The 11,757-nt window shown below is 44.8% G+C and overlaps 1 protein-coding gene across 1 annotated transcript in view; it reads right to left on the bottom strand.

Annotated features, from left to right (window-relative positions):
* LOC136632396 (galactoside alpha-(1,2)-fucosyltransferase 2-like) overlaps positions 1-9,004 on the bottom strand; it is a 56,994-nt gene extending 47,990 nt beyond the window's left edge. Inside the window, exon 1 of the mRNA XM_066607229.1 lies at positions 8,942-9,004. The gene's annotated coding sequence lies outside the window, so the exon portion shown is untranslated. The remainder of the gene's footprint in view (positions 1-8,941) is intronic.
* Between the last annotated feature and the right edge of the window lie 2,753 nt (positions 9,005-11,757).

Genomic DNA, 11,757 nt, shown 5'->3' on the forward strand with positions numbered 1-11,757 from the left:
TGTAGCAGAGTCTCCATTTCCCTAAGTAAGCCTCTATCCGACGTATAATGGTATAGAATATAGCATGAGTAGAGCAGCGCCTCTGGCCTTGATGGTAGGTCAGGGCAATCTGAGCAATAGTCGAGTGTCTACCCTTATAAAGCAAGCCAAGCTCCTCCCAGGGTATACGTGTCTGCTTCAGTCCACCAATCAGCTGGTTTCAGGGCGGATAGAGATCGTTTAATCTTTGTTGTCACTCTTCTTATGATAACCTTAGGGGAGTAGCTATCGATATTTTAGAGTCATAAGCGCCTATATACCTTGTCAGAGTTGCTTATTATGATTACTGATCGCCCAAATAGTTAGCCGATCTCTCAGGATTGTTGTAAGAAGGAGACCGGACTATGTAATGCAAAACCTCCCACATTAGGTTCTAAGCCGCTGATAGGTTAAAGAGGGGGGCGCTGGCTGCATTGCTCTGTATTGTAGAGTCTCCCACATTGGGCTCTGTGCCGCTGATAGGGTGAGTAGGGGGCAGTGGCTGCCTCCCTACGTAGTGACGTCATGACGCCACGACGTCTATGTGTCTCTCGTAGTAAAATGTAGTTGGAGAAGAGATGAGGGCGGGCGCTGTCTGCATTACTGCGTCATGACGTCATGACGCTAATGACGCTATGACAGCCTCCGCCATTTTGTTTATTGGCAATGTTACTGTAGTCACAGTGTTTTATGTGGGAGGGGGCTATATATCAGCCATACGTAAATGGGATGGGCGTGGCGGCGCTATAGTTGATAATATCGCAGTATTCAGCGATGACGGTAAGTCACATGATAAAGATAGTGTGACTATCACTTAATGTATATATGGTACTGGCATATAATGACTCATAAATATAGATAGTTTGCATTAATGCAATAAAAGATCTAATAGAACGGATTCATTTAGCAGCTCCCCTAGCTGACCTAGTGTAGTAAATTAAAAAGTGTGAATCAAGACAGGTCTCAAGACAGGACTTGGTGAGTATCATTCGGAAATATAGTTGCCTGAGAACAATAGCATTATTATTCAGAATGTTGAGATGTGTAATCGATACATATATTATGAGGAGGGGTGTGAGTTAATAAACATTCACAACCCCTTTCTTGGATAGAATAACATAATGCCGTGGTGACCAGACCATGATATCGAAAACCTGTTTTGTAGATACACAGTAATAGAGATGGTAAAAGGATATATTATCTCTTTAGATAATTAATTAATATATATCAATGTATTAACTACTAGGTCAATATTTAATGATTGTTAATACGATCTCTGATTAACCAGACATCTAGATTGATCATATGCTTGTGTGACTCATATAAAGCAATTAAAGATTAATTGCTCATTTAACCCTTTTGGGTGTACAGTATCCATCCGAAAGATCCATCTTGCTTCTTTCTGGAGGAGAAAGTTGTCAATATCTCCCCCCCTTGCATCTCTCCTTATGAGTTCGATTCCTTGAAATTTTACACATTTGGAATTTCCCTCATGTTCGTCCCAGATGTGATTTGAGATAGGGGTCTTTTCTTTTCTTCTTATATTCCCGATGTGTCCTTGAATTCTTCTTCGAAATTCTTGTCTTGTCTTTCCAATATATTGTTTTTTACATATGCAAGTTACAAGATAAATCATATTTCGAGTGGTGCAGTTAAAGAAGTTTCGGGTCTTATAAAGTCTTCCAGTAGCGGTTGAGGAGAAAGCATTGCTTCTCTCTATGTAACTGCATGAAACACATTTAGAGCAGGGAAATGTGCCATTTGGCACATTCCTGGTTAGCCAGTTTTCGTTTTGTTTTTGTTGGTCAAAGTGGCTACGAATAAGATGATCCTTGATATTTCTGCCCCTACGATATGTTATCTTGGGATGTTCTTGATTCACACTTTTTAATTTACTACACTAGGTCAGCTAGGGGAGCTGCTAAATGAATCCGTTCTATTAGATCTTTTATTGCATTAATGCAAACTATCTATATTTATGAGTCATTATATGCCAGTACCATATATACATTAAGTGATAGTCACACTATCTTTATCATGTGACTTACCGTCATCGCTGAATACTGCGATATTATCAACTATAGCGCCGCCACGCCCATCCCATTTACGTATGGCTGATATATAGCCCCCTCCCACATAAAACACTGTGACTACAGTAACATTGCCAATAAACAAAATGGCGGAGGCTGTCATAGCGTCATTAGCGTCATGACGTCATGACGCAGTAACGCAGATAGCGCCCGCCCTCATCTCTTCTCCAACTACATTTTACTACGAGAGACACATAGACGTCGTGGCGTCATGACGTCACTACGTAGGGAGGCAGCCACTGCCCCCTACTCACCCTATCAGCGGCACAGAGCCCAATGTGGGAGACTCTACAATACAGAGCAATGCAGCCAGCGCCCCCCTCTTTAACCTATCAGCGGCTTAGAACCTAATGTGGGAGGTTTTGCATTACATAGTCCGGTCTCCTTCTTACAACAATCCTGAGAGATCGGCTAACTATTTGGGCGATCAGTAATCATAATAAGCAACTCTGACAAGGTATATAGGCGCTTATGACTCTAAAATATCGATAGCTACTCCCCTAAGGTTATCATAATAAGAGTGACAACAAAGATTAAACTATCTCTATCCTCCCTGAAACCAGCTGATTGGTGGACTGAAGCAGACACCTATACCCTGGGAGGAGCTTGGCTTGCTTTATAATGGTAGACACTCGACTATTGCTCAGATTGCCCTGACCTACCATCAAGGCCAGAGGCGCTGCTCTACTCATGCTATATTCTATACCATTATACCTTGGATAGAGGCTTACTTAGGGAAATGGAGACTCTGCTACAGTGACCCCATTGTGCAGATCTAATCATTAGATCAGACTCAGGTGTTGCTTATACCTTTTTTACTGGCAAACCTGGGCCTTGCACTATTTGACAGGGGTCATTCTTACCTATTTGCTGGCATAAAGGGCTTATTCTCAATTTCAAAAAAATCTTTTTCTTAGAGAGGCATCCTCTAGAAAAACTGCCGCTATAGGCACTGTATGTTCTATATTGCCCGATCTCAGGCATAGTGAAGGAATCGCTACTGTGCACATTGAGATATTGAATCAGACCTGGCTGCTATATTTATTATCTTGGACAAAAGTCCTGGTCTGACTAAGGGGCATCTTCTGAAGAAGGGTCCGTCAAGACCCATTAATAGCCCACAAATTAGACCTAATGCCACTTGTGCATCAATGTCTTAAAAGAGTCGTCCTCTATCTGAATACGGAACACCACCGTTATTTGGCAGTGTATGACTGATATTGATGCCAGCTATGTTTTAGCTGACATCAAATAGGATACCGCCTATATCTGGTTGGCTCCTTTTTTATTTTATGTATATTAATCTATCATTGTGCATGAGTAGATACAACACAACCACTTAAAATGATTGGTCTATCATCGTATCTTAATGGTTCTGAGTGAACTCGGAAATAGACTATGAACAAGCACTATTGTTTCGTGCTTTGTGTACTAATAAACATCTAAAGCTGATCCTTTAGTACTAAACTCAATGATCTCCTGATGACCCGCCATTATTAGCGGAGAAACGCGTTGAGAATGAGAATAAATTACAAGAGATTATACAGTACTGAGAGAGTAAATACAAGTGCATCAATGCCTATATCAGAAATCTGAATGAATTAAACAATCAAGGACTGCTATATAGTTCCTGGAATGAGAAGAAGTGTGTCCACTGACATTTGCACTGGGCCCACAACTTTTCCTTCCTCCTTTTTCCTTTTCTTTCTTTTGCTCACATGATTCTAAGCATAAGAGGGACTCTAGAGAGACATATAGGTTTATGAACAATAGTGTGAAGACCTGTATCATTGCAGGATATACACTATTTACCTTTCGTCACAATATAACCCTCTAGAAATCTATCTTCCCTCTGCTCAAGACTGTATTATGCTCGTCACTTATTCCAGCTTTACTGCTAGGCTTATTTAGTGATGGTAGCGAGGTGTTCACCAATCTGATAGTGAACTTCTTTCCTGAAACTAAGAGCATAAGAAAGGGACATTAGTACAAAATCTGGTCCGAGTTCTTTTTAATTGTTCGTCAATTAAAGCCACTGTATCTCGCCAACTTCCTACAATACGCTGTTCCCCTCCGTTATAATCGTCATGTAGAGGGAAGCAGCATAGGATGTGACGCCTAAGTCTCTGAGGAGACTTCTACACTTCTTTTAACCCAGTGGCTTCCGTGTTGTGCCCTGTGTTCGTCCAAATAGGTTTTAAATATAACCAATAAAAGTTACTAGTTTTAGATTTGTCTAAACTGTGAAAGGGCTTAATATTTGTTTATTTAGACTTTATTCTGCTTCTGTGACGGCGCACTCTCCCTATAGCAGCAGCACTGTCCCTAATCTCTGCCAGCGTGTGTCTGTGGCGAGCAGCGGGTGGGGCTGCCTTGTATACTCGGCTGTCACTTAATCTCACCAGCCACTCACTGCAGGGGGGAGGGATAGGGCTGGAATGTCACAGGAGGAAGTTGTAATGCCTTCCCTGCGTCTCTATTGGCCAGAAAATTGTGCAAATTTTTCAGAGAAGGAAATGGAATTGACTCGAACACCGCGTGGTGCTCGTCTTGAGTAACGAGCATCTCGAACACCCTAATACTCGAACGACCATCAAGCTCGGACGAGTATGCTCGCTCATCTCCAATGCTATCCAATAGAAAAATCCATTTTAATATCTTTTTAAAGTAATAACCCTTCACAGTTTAGACATGGTTTAAAATATTTCCTTTATTAAATAAATTTTATTAAAAAATAAAACACACGACGGGGCACTACAAAAAACCTCCTTATTATAGAGGTGTATTGACCTTAGTCACGTAGTAAACGACTGTAGCTGCTTGCTTATTTTTTCACACCCTCATTCATGTTCAAGAGGGGCTGTAGACTTGTATGATAGTGCAGCAGCTGTCGTTACCTTGGATACGGGTATGAACAGATTTATATCTCACGCATTACTTCCTATATTTTTTGTCTTATGATAGAAACAAATCAAGACGTAAAGTGAGTGCTGTTATGGCAGTAATTAGTCTTGTTTTTTTCTTTTTTCCTTTATAAGACAGGAAGATTCGCGAATATTGGAGATGACGAGTATGCTCGCTCATCTCCAATGCTATCCAATAGAAAAATCCATTTTAATATCTTTTTAAAGTAATAGAACAGGACCACCCTCCCCCCATCCTCCTCAGGCCTCGGTCACACGGACGTTTTTTGGTCCGATATGCAGACGCGCTTGCGATCTGCAGATATATAGACCCAATGCATAGCAATGGGATCGGTCACATGTTCGTTTTTGATGCGGATGTGCCGATAATTATATGACACACCGATTCGCAGAACGCATGTAACTGCGTTCTGCGCAAATCAGTGCTTGTATATGCGCTCAATGGGGCCGGCGGCAGCAGCACCGGCCCCATTGAGAACATATACTAAAGGTTGTTCTCCTCTGCCACAGCAATACAGCCGGCTCCATTGAAAGCAATGGGCTGCCAGCAAGCGCTGTATGAATTTTCGGGGAAGGGCTTAAAATATAAGATCTTCCCTGAAAAGCATCCTGAAAAGGTGTAAAAAAAAAGGATACTCAACTTTTTGCTGCAGCCGGAGTTCAGCCGCGTCCGGCCAGCAGCTCTCCTGAACTGCTCTCTGTAGTATTCAGCAGGCGGGGATTTAAAATCCCCGCCTGCTGAATGGGCTGCCTCTGATTGGTCACAGCCCTCAGCCAATCAGAGGCAGCTCTCACTTCCCCCTTCATAAATTCATGAATGGGTGAGTGAGTGCTGCCTCTGATTGGCTGAGCACAGGGACCAATCAAAGGCAGCTCTCAGCTGTCATTCAATAGCTGAGAGCTGCCTCTGCAGATTTTTCAGCGAATCGTCGGCCCCGGTCACGTGATTTGTGGATGCGCATCCGTTATGCGATCCGCAAATCGCGCGAAAAAACGCCTGTGTGACCGAGGCCTCATAGTGCTTTGGACATGATCAATGACCCTAAAACGTAGTTGATTTACAGATTTTTTTAGTACAAATAGTCCTGTTATGTTTACCAATTTGAGAATCGACCTCTATCCTAGTTTCAGATATCAATCCACAAGGGCACGTGATCACATAGACCTCATAGGAAGAAGTGAAGCTATAGCTGCTCTTGATGTGAAAGGATCTACCAGTGAAAAAATGTGTGAATTTGTGACCCCTTAACAAATTTTTGCAAGAAGAACCTTTATAAGAGAGGGAAAGTAACCAACCTTCCTATGCATAGATTTCACAAGTTTGTCGCTCAAACTAATACTCTTCTACTGTATATGACATCATAGGTGGAGCCTAAAATTCCATTATGTTAGTACAACTAAAGACCAATATTTCCTCAAAATATGTGAAAACCTCCAACTCAAGGGGATATACATCGAAACAAAAGGAACACGGTTCCTCTTTTGTGACCTCACCCTTGGTGCAAGAGCATCATTTCTCTCTTGTATCTTTGCTCTATCCATATATCTGGAGACCAAAGTTCTAAGCTTAACTCTTTCCATAAATGTAGAACACTTCTGTTTAAGGCTGCGTACCTGTCTGGATGTGAGGAATTTGAATAGAACACGCTGTATTGTTACGCTTTCTATTTTAACCCCTCCAAGACCAAGATATTGATAACCTATCCTCAACATAGGTCATAAGTATCACATCGTTGAGGTCCATAGCTTAGGAACCCCACTGATCAGCTCATTGAAGTGACAGGACACTCAGGTGAGCACTACCTCAGTGGTCACCAGGCATACTGCCATAAATATGGTTGTACACCTCTTCCCGTGACATCTCTGCACCTTTCCTCCAAAACATAACCAACTGTCTGTCTGCTGACTCTAACACTATATCCTCTCTCCACCTAAAACTGAACCTCTCAAAAACTGACCTCCTGGTGTTTCCACACTTCACTAACCGACCTCATCCTGACATCTCCATCTTAGTATGTGGCACCACCGTAACTCCCAGACAGCACGCCCGCTGCTTTGGGGTTATAGTCGACGCTGATCTCTCCTTTACCCCCTACATCCAATCTCTGGTCCGAACATGTCAGCTGCACCTCAAGAACATCGCAAGAATCCGCTCATTTCTCACCATGGACACGCTAAAAACGCTAACTGTTGCACTCATCCACTCTCGGCTTGATTATTGCAGCTCGTTGCTGATCAGCCTGCCCTGTCCCAGACTCTACCCCCTCCAATCCATCCTGAATGTGGCAGCCAGGCTCAGGTTTCTGTCTAGCCGCTACTCGAACGCCTTATGCCCTGTGCCAGTCGCTACACTGGCTGCCCCTTAAATACAGAATTCAATTTAAACTCACTACCTTCATCCATAAAGCTCTCCACAGCACAGCGTCACCCTACATTGCCTCCCTTATCTCAATCCATCACCCAGCCCGCACCCTCCGCTCTGTTAACAAAATCAGACTGAGTGCCCCTTTAATTAGAACCTCTCATTCCCGCCTCCAAGACTTCTCCAGAGCAGCACCGGTCCTCTGGAATGCACTACCAAAGGCTATCCGGGCAATCCATGACTCACAAAACTTCAGGCGTGCTCTCAAAACGTACCTCTTCAGGGAGGCATACCATATCTCCTAAACTAAACCCCTCAGGATGCAGCATGATAACATGCTCCCTGACCTACTGACTACAATCCCTGCTAGCCACCATCAACTGCCCCTGCAGTCATACCGATTCTGCCATTACATGGCTTAATGTCTGACCATTGTCTATGTGTATAGCACCTCTCACTCTCCACCTCGCCATACAGTGCACATCTCCAGCCCCTTTGCCTTCTGTATCATCTCATTATCTGTAGTATGTAAGCTCGTTGGAGCAGGACCCTCACTCCTACTGTTTCCTTAAATTGATTACTACATGTAACCGTGGTTCTGTAATTTTTGTCCTTTCTGTATTCCCCCTGTCCTTGTAAGCGCTGTGGAATATGTTAGCGCTATACAAATAAAGATTATTATTATTATATCGTATAGTGTATGTGCCTTGAATGGGATTCAGTTGCTTTATAACCATGTGATCAATGAACATGTTCAAGCATGAGAAGAAGCCGCGGCACTTACTCTTCAATGGGAGCCCCAAGCAGCAGAACCCCACCAATCACATATTGATGACGTATCCTTATGAGTCCCAGAAAACCCCTTTAGAGACTTACTATTACGTAGCCACTTGAACTCTACCCATACATATAGCTATAGCATTGCATAATACTGCATTCTGACAGGTAGTCTATCAAGCCACCCCACGGGGATGGCTTGATAGGCTTTCTGCCATGACAGCCCTGGGGCCTTTCAGAGGGGCCCCAGCTGCCATGACACCCGCATGGCTCTCCCAATCTCATCGCGGGGGGCCGTATGGGACCTCTGAACATCGTTCGGGGGAATTAAATGCTGCTGTCATTTAAAGGGTTAACAGCCCCAATCGGCCGAGCGGCTTGTCAGGGCTGTTGCCCGTGGGTTTCAGCTGTAAGAAACAGCCGACACTTGCGATGTATGAAGGGAGATGGCAACGCGATCTCCCTCCATACACGTCCTGCAATATCAGGACATAAAAACACGATAGGGTGGTCAGTGGTCACTAAGGGGTTGAATTCTCCTTGGATGTTCTCCACTAATGTCAAGACTACTTGTGTTTTAGACAACTCCCTAATATATTTGTATACATTTGCAATAGGTTGAACTGTTAACATGCAGATACACAATGTTTTACACTAGACATTGTCTACAAGGCTGAAGCTTATACAGTACTTGCATTGTTATCTGCCTCCCTGCAGCTCTAATGCATTTACATCATGTATTCCATGGAGTCAAAGTTGCTAAGTCTTACCGTAATGATCTGTCTGATTCTTATTGAAAGCAAACACGTCTGTCTTCTTCAGTTGAATCCGATGTATGGAAATTTTAAAAAGGCAAAAGAAGGAGGGAGTTGAACAGGAAGCAGAGAAAGAATGAAACTCCAAATCTGAGATGAACTATCAATAGATTTAAATTATGATCTGACAAACTGTTCTAATCTGATAAAAGGACATAATTTTAACCTGTCACCATGAGCTGACACTTGAGCAGACCCTTGAACTTCTGAGCTGCAGAGCTTGTTTTTCAAGTAGCAACTACAATACATCATAGGAGCTGGCCTTTTTTGGCATTTCTATATAATCAGAGTGGAGGAAAGTATTTAGGCACTCTAGATAGATACCACAAATTGGGCCCCTTTTCCCATGAAAAATCAAAGCAAATTTGTCGAGATGATGCCAAGATATAAAGGGTATTAGTGTATCTTGACTCCACTTAAGATTGACAGAGGGTGACACCCCCTGTATCTGATTGGCTGGCCAGATGCAAAGGCTCTAGGTCCTGGAAGGGCACTATACATGTACTTAAAAGCCATGCAGCGGCCCCTGCTGCAAGGGGCTTACCGAACCAGAAGGCTAAATCCCCATCACTGTTTTACCGGAGCACGGCCTACAAAACACTGACGCAAAAGCACAGTGAAGGTTCTTTTCCTGCGGCCCACAAGCGGAACCCCCCCCTCTCCTCCCCCACCCCCGCATCTCACCTTCACATCGCGTCCGCAGGACGGAGGGCAGAGCAACGGGGGAAACCACTGTGATGGGCGGACGCACAGGACAGCAGCATGACACCAGGGTTCCCAGTGCGGCGTGGTACAGCAGCAGGACCGTCTGCACCGCCGCTGGAACATGCATAGTAAGTATGCACAGGGAAAGTGGAGTAATGGACCACTGCGGCGGCAGGCTGCTCAGAGCAGGCAATCGGCGACACAGAAGCAACACACAGCCACCAGGCGTCACTGAGCTCTCATCCTCCAGCCGTCCGGGAGCGATCGCACACAAGCAGCGCGGCGACAAGAACAGTGAGCGAGTCCGAGGGGAAGCCTGCTCATTGCTTTTTGCCATCCCTGGTGGCTTAGGGTGAGGGTTTGTTTTCTTATTACAGCTCATAATGTACGCCTACATTGAAATATTACCCTCACCCTATGCCACCACAGCCAGCAGCAAGCAATGCACAGTGTGCTGCTAGGACCTTGTAGGCTTCATCCTATCGGGAGCTGGGGGTGTTCCTCCTGTCAAACCCCTAGCTTCCGGTGGCGTCAAGATACAATAATACCAATATAAAGTTACCCCCTATCCGCAGGACATCCCTGCATGAAAGAAGCAGAGATTGTGCATGCCCGGCACTGTTCTAGACATTTCAGTAACACAAACACTCTGCAATCTCCGACACTCCCATTGAAATATCTGGAACAGTGGCAGGCATGAACAATGTCCGTTTTATTTTTGCGGGGATGTTCTGCTGAAAGGGGATGAGCTTTATAGCTTGCCACAACCCCTTTAATAAAAGACTTTGTTAAATAATATTGTTTAATTAATGAAAAAAAAAGAATTAGACAAGCTGGACGGAAGCATGACCTCTGCGGCCTCTGATTGGCGACAGCGGTCCTGTGCTTCTGCCCAGCTGTCTACTGGGAAGTTACTGCTGGTATTGGTGGCAGCTGTCAGTTGTGTCCTAGGGCTCCAGGAGAGCTGACTATATCCTTGTTTTTTATTTTAGGTAGGGCCCAGCCTGTTCTAATGACAAAACCCCTTTAACCCCTAAGGCCTCATGTCCACAGCAAAATAACATTTAAAATCCACAGTGTTTCTACCGCACGCGTGATCCGCGCCCCATAGGGATGCATTGGACACCCGCAGGTAGTTAAATACCTGCGGATGTCATTTTCCCCTGAGGCGTGGATTGCGTGTGCGGGAAAACACCCGCAGCATGCTCCATTTTAGTGCGGGTCTCCGGCGGGGACGGCTCCCGCAGGCTTCTATTGAAGCCTATGAAAGCCGTCCGGATCCGCGGCACACCAGCAGCTGAATTTCTGCTCTCCGGTGCGGGAGCGATAGAGAGCAGGAGTTAAAAAAATAAAAATAATAGAGTGCACGGCGCATGTGCACCGAGCACATCCACCGGGCCGAAGGAAGAAGATCCGGCTGCGACGGAGGGCAGATCCGCAGTGTCTGGACAGGTAAGTAATTCTTCTTTTTAGGCCTCATGTCCGCAGGAAAGGAGGGACCCGCTGCGGGATTCTGCATGGAGAATCCACGGTGGGCCTGATTTTCCCCGTGGACATGAAGCCTTAGGGTGGGTTCACGCGAGCGTGTATTTTATGCGTACATACGTGCGCACCTAGGTGCGAACAAAAACACGCGTAAACACAGCTGCGTGCTTGTTGTCAATGGAGCGGCGGCTTCATAAGCCCTTCGCTGAAAAGCCATTTAAAATAGTGTACAAAATAAAAAAAAATACTCACCTGCCGGGGCTCAGCAGCGACTTCTGCCGCTGTCCCCAGCTCTATAGTTCTGAGCTATCAGCAGCCGGGGATTTAAAATCCCCGCCTGCTGGTAGCTCTGATTGTGATTGGCTGAGCAGAAGTTGCTGCTGAGCCCCGGCAGCCGTCAATGGCTTTGCAGGGAAGGGCTTCATAAGCCCTTCCCTGAAAAACAATTTTAAAAAAGTGTTAAAAAAAAAAAAGAATACTCACCTGCCAGGGTTCAGCCGTGACTTCTGCCGCTGTCCCCGGCTCTGTAGTTCTAAGCTATCAGCAGCCAGGGATTTACATTTTTTTTTAACATTTCTCTT

This window comes from Eleutherodactylus coqui, chromosome 6, assembly GCF_035609145.1.
Source record: "Eleutherodactylus coqui strain aEleCoq1 chromosome 6, aEleCoq1.hap1, whole genome shotgun sequence".
Classification (NCBI taxonomy): domain Eukaryota; kingdom Metazoa; phylum Chordata; class Amphibia; order Anura; family Eleutherodactylidae; genus Eleutherodactylus; species Eleutherodactylus coqui.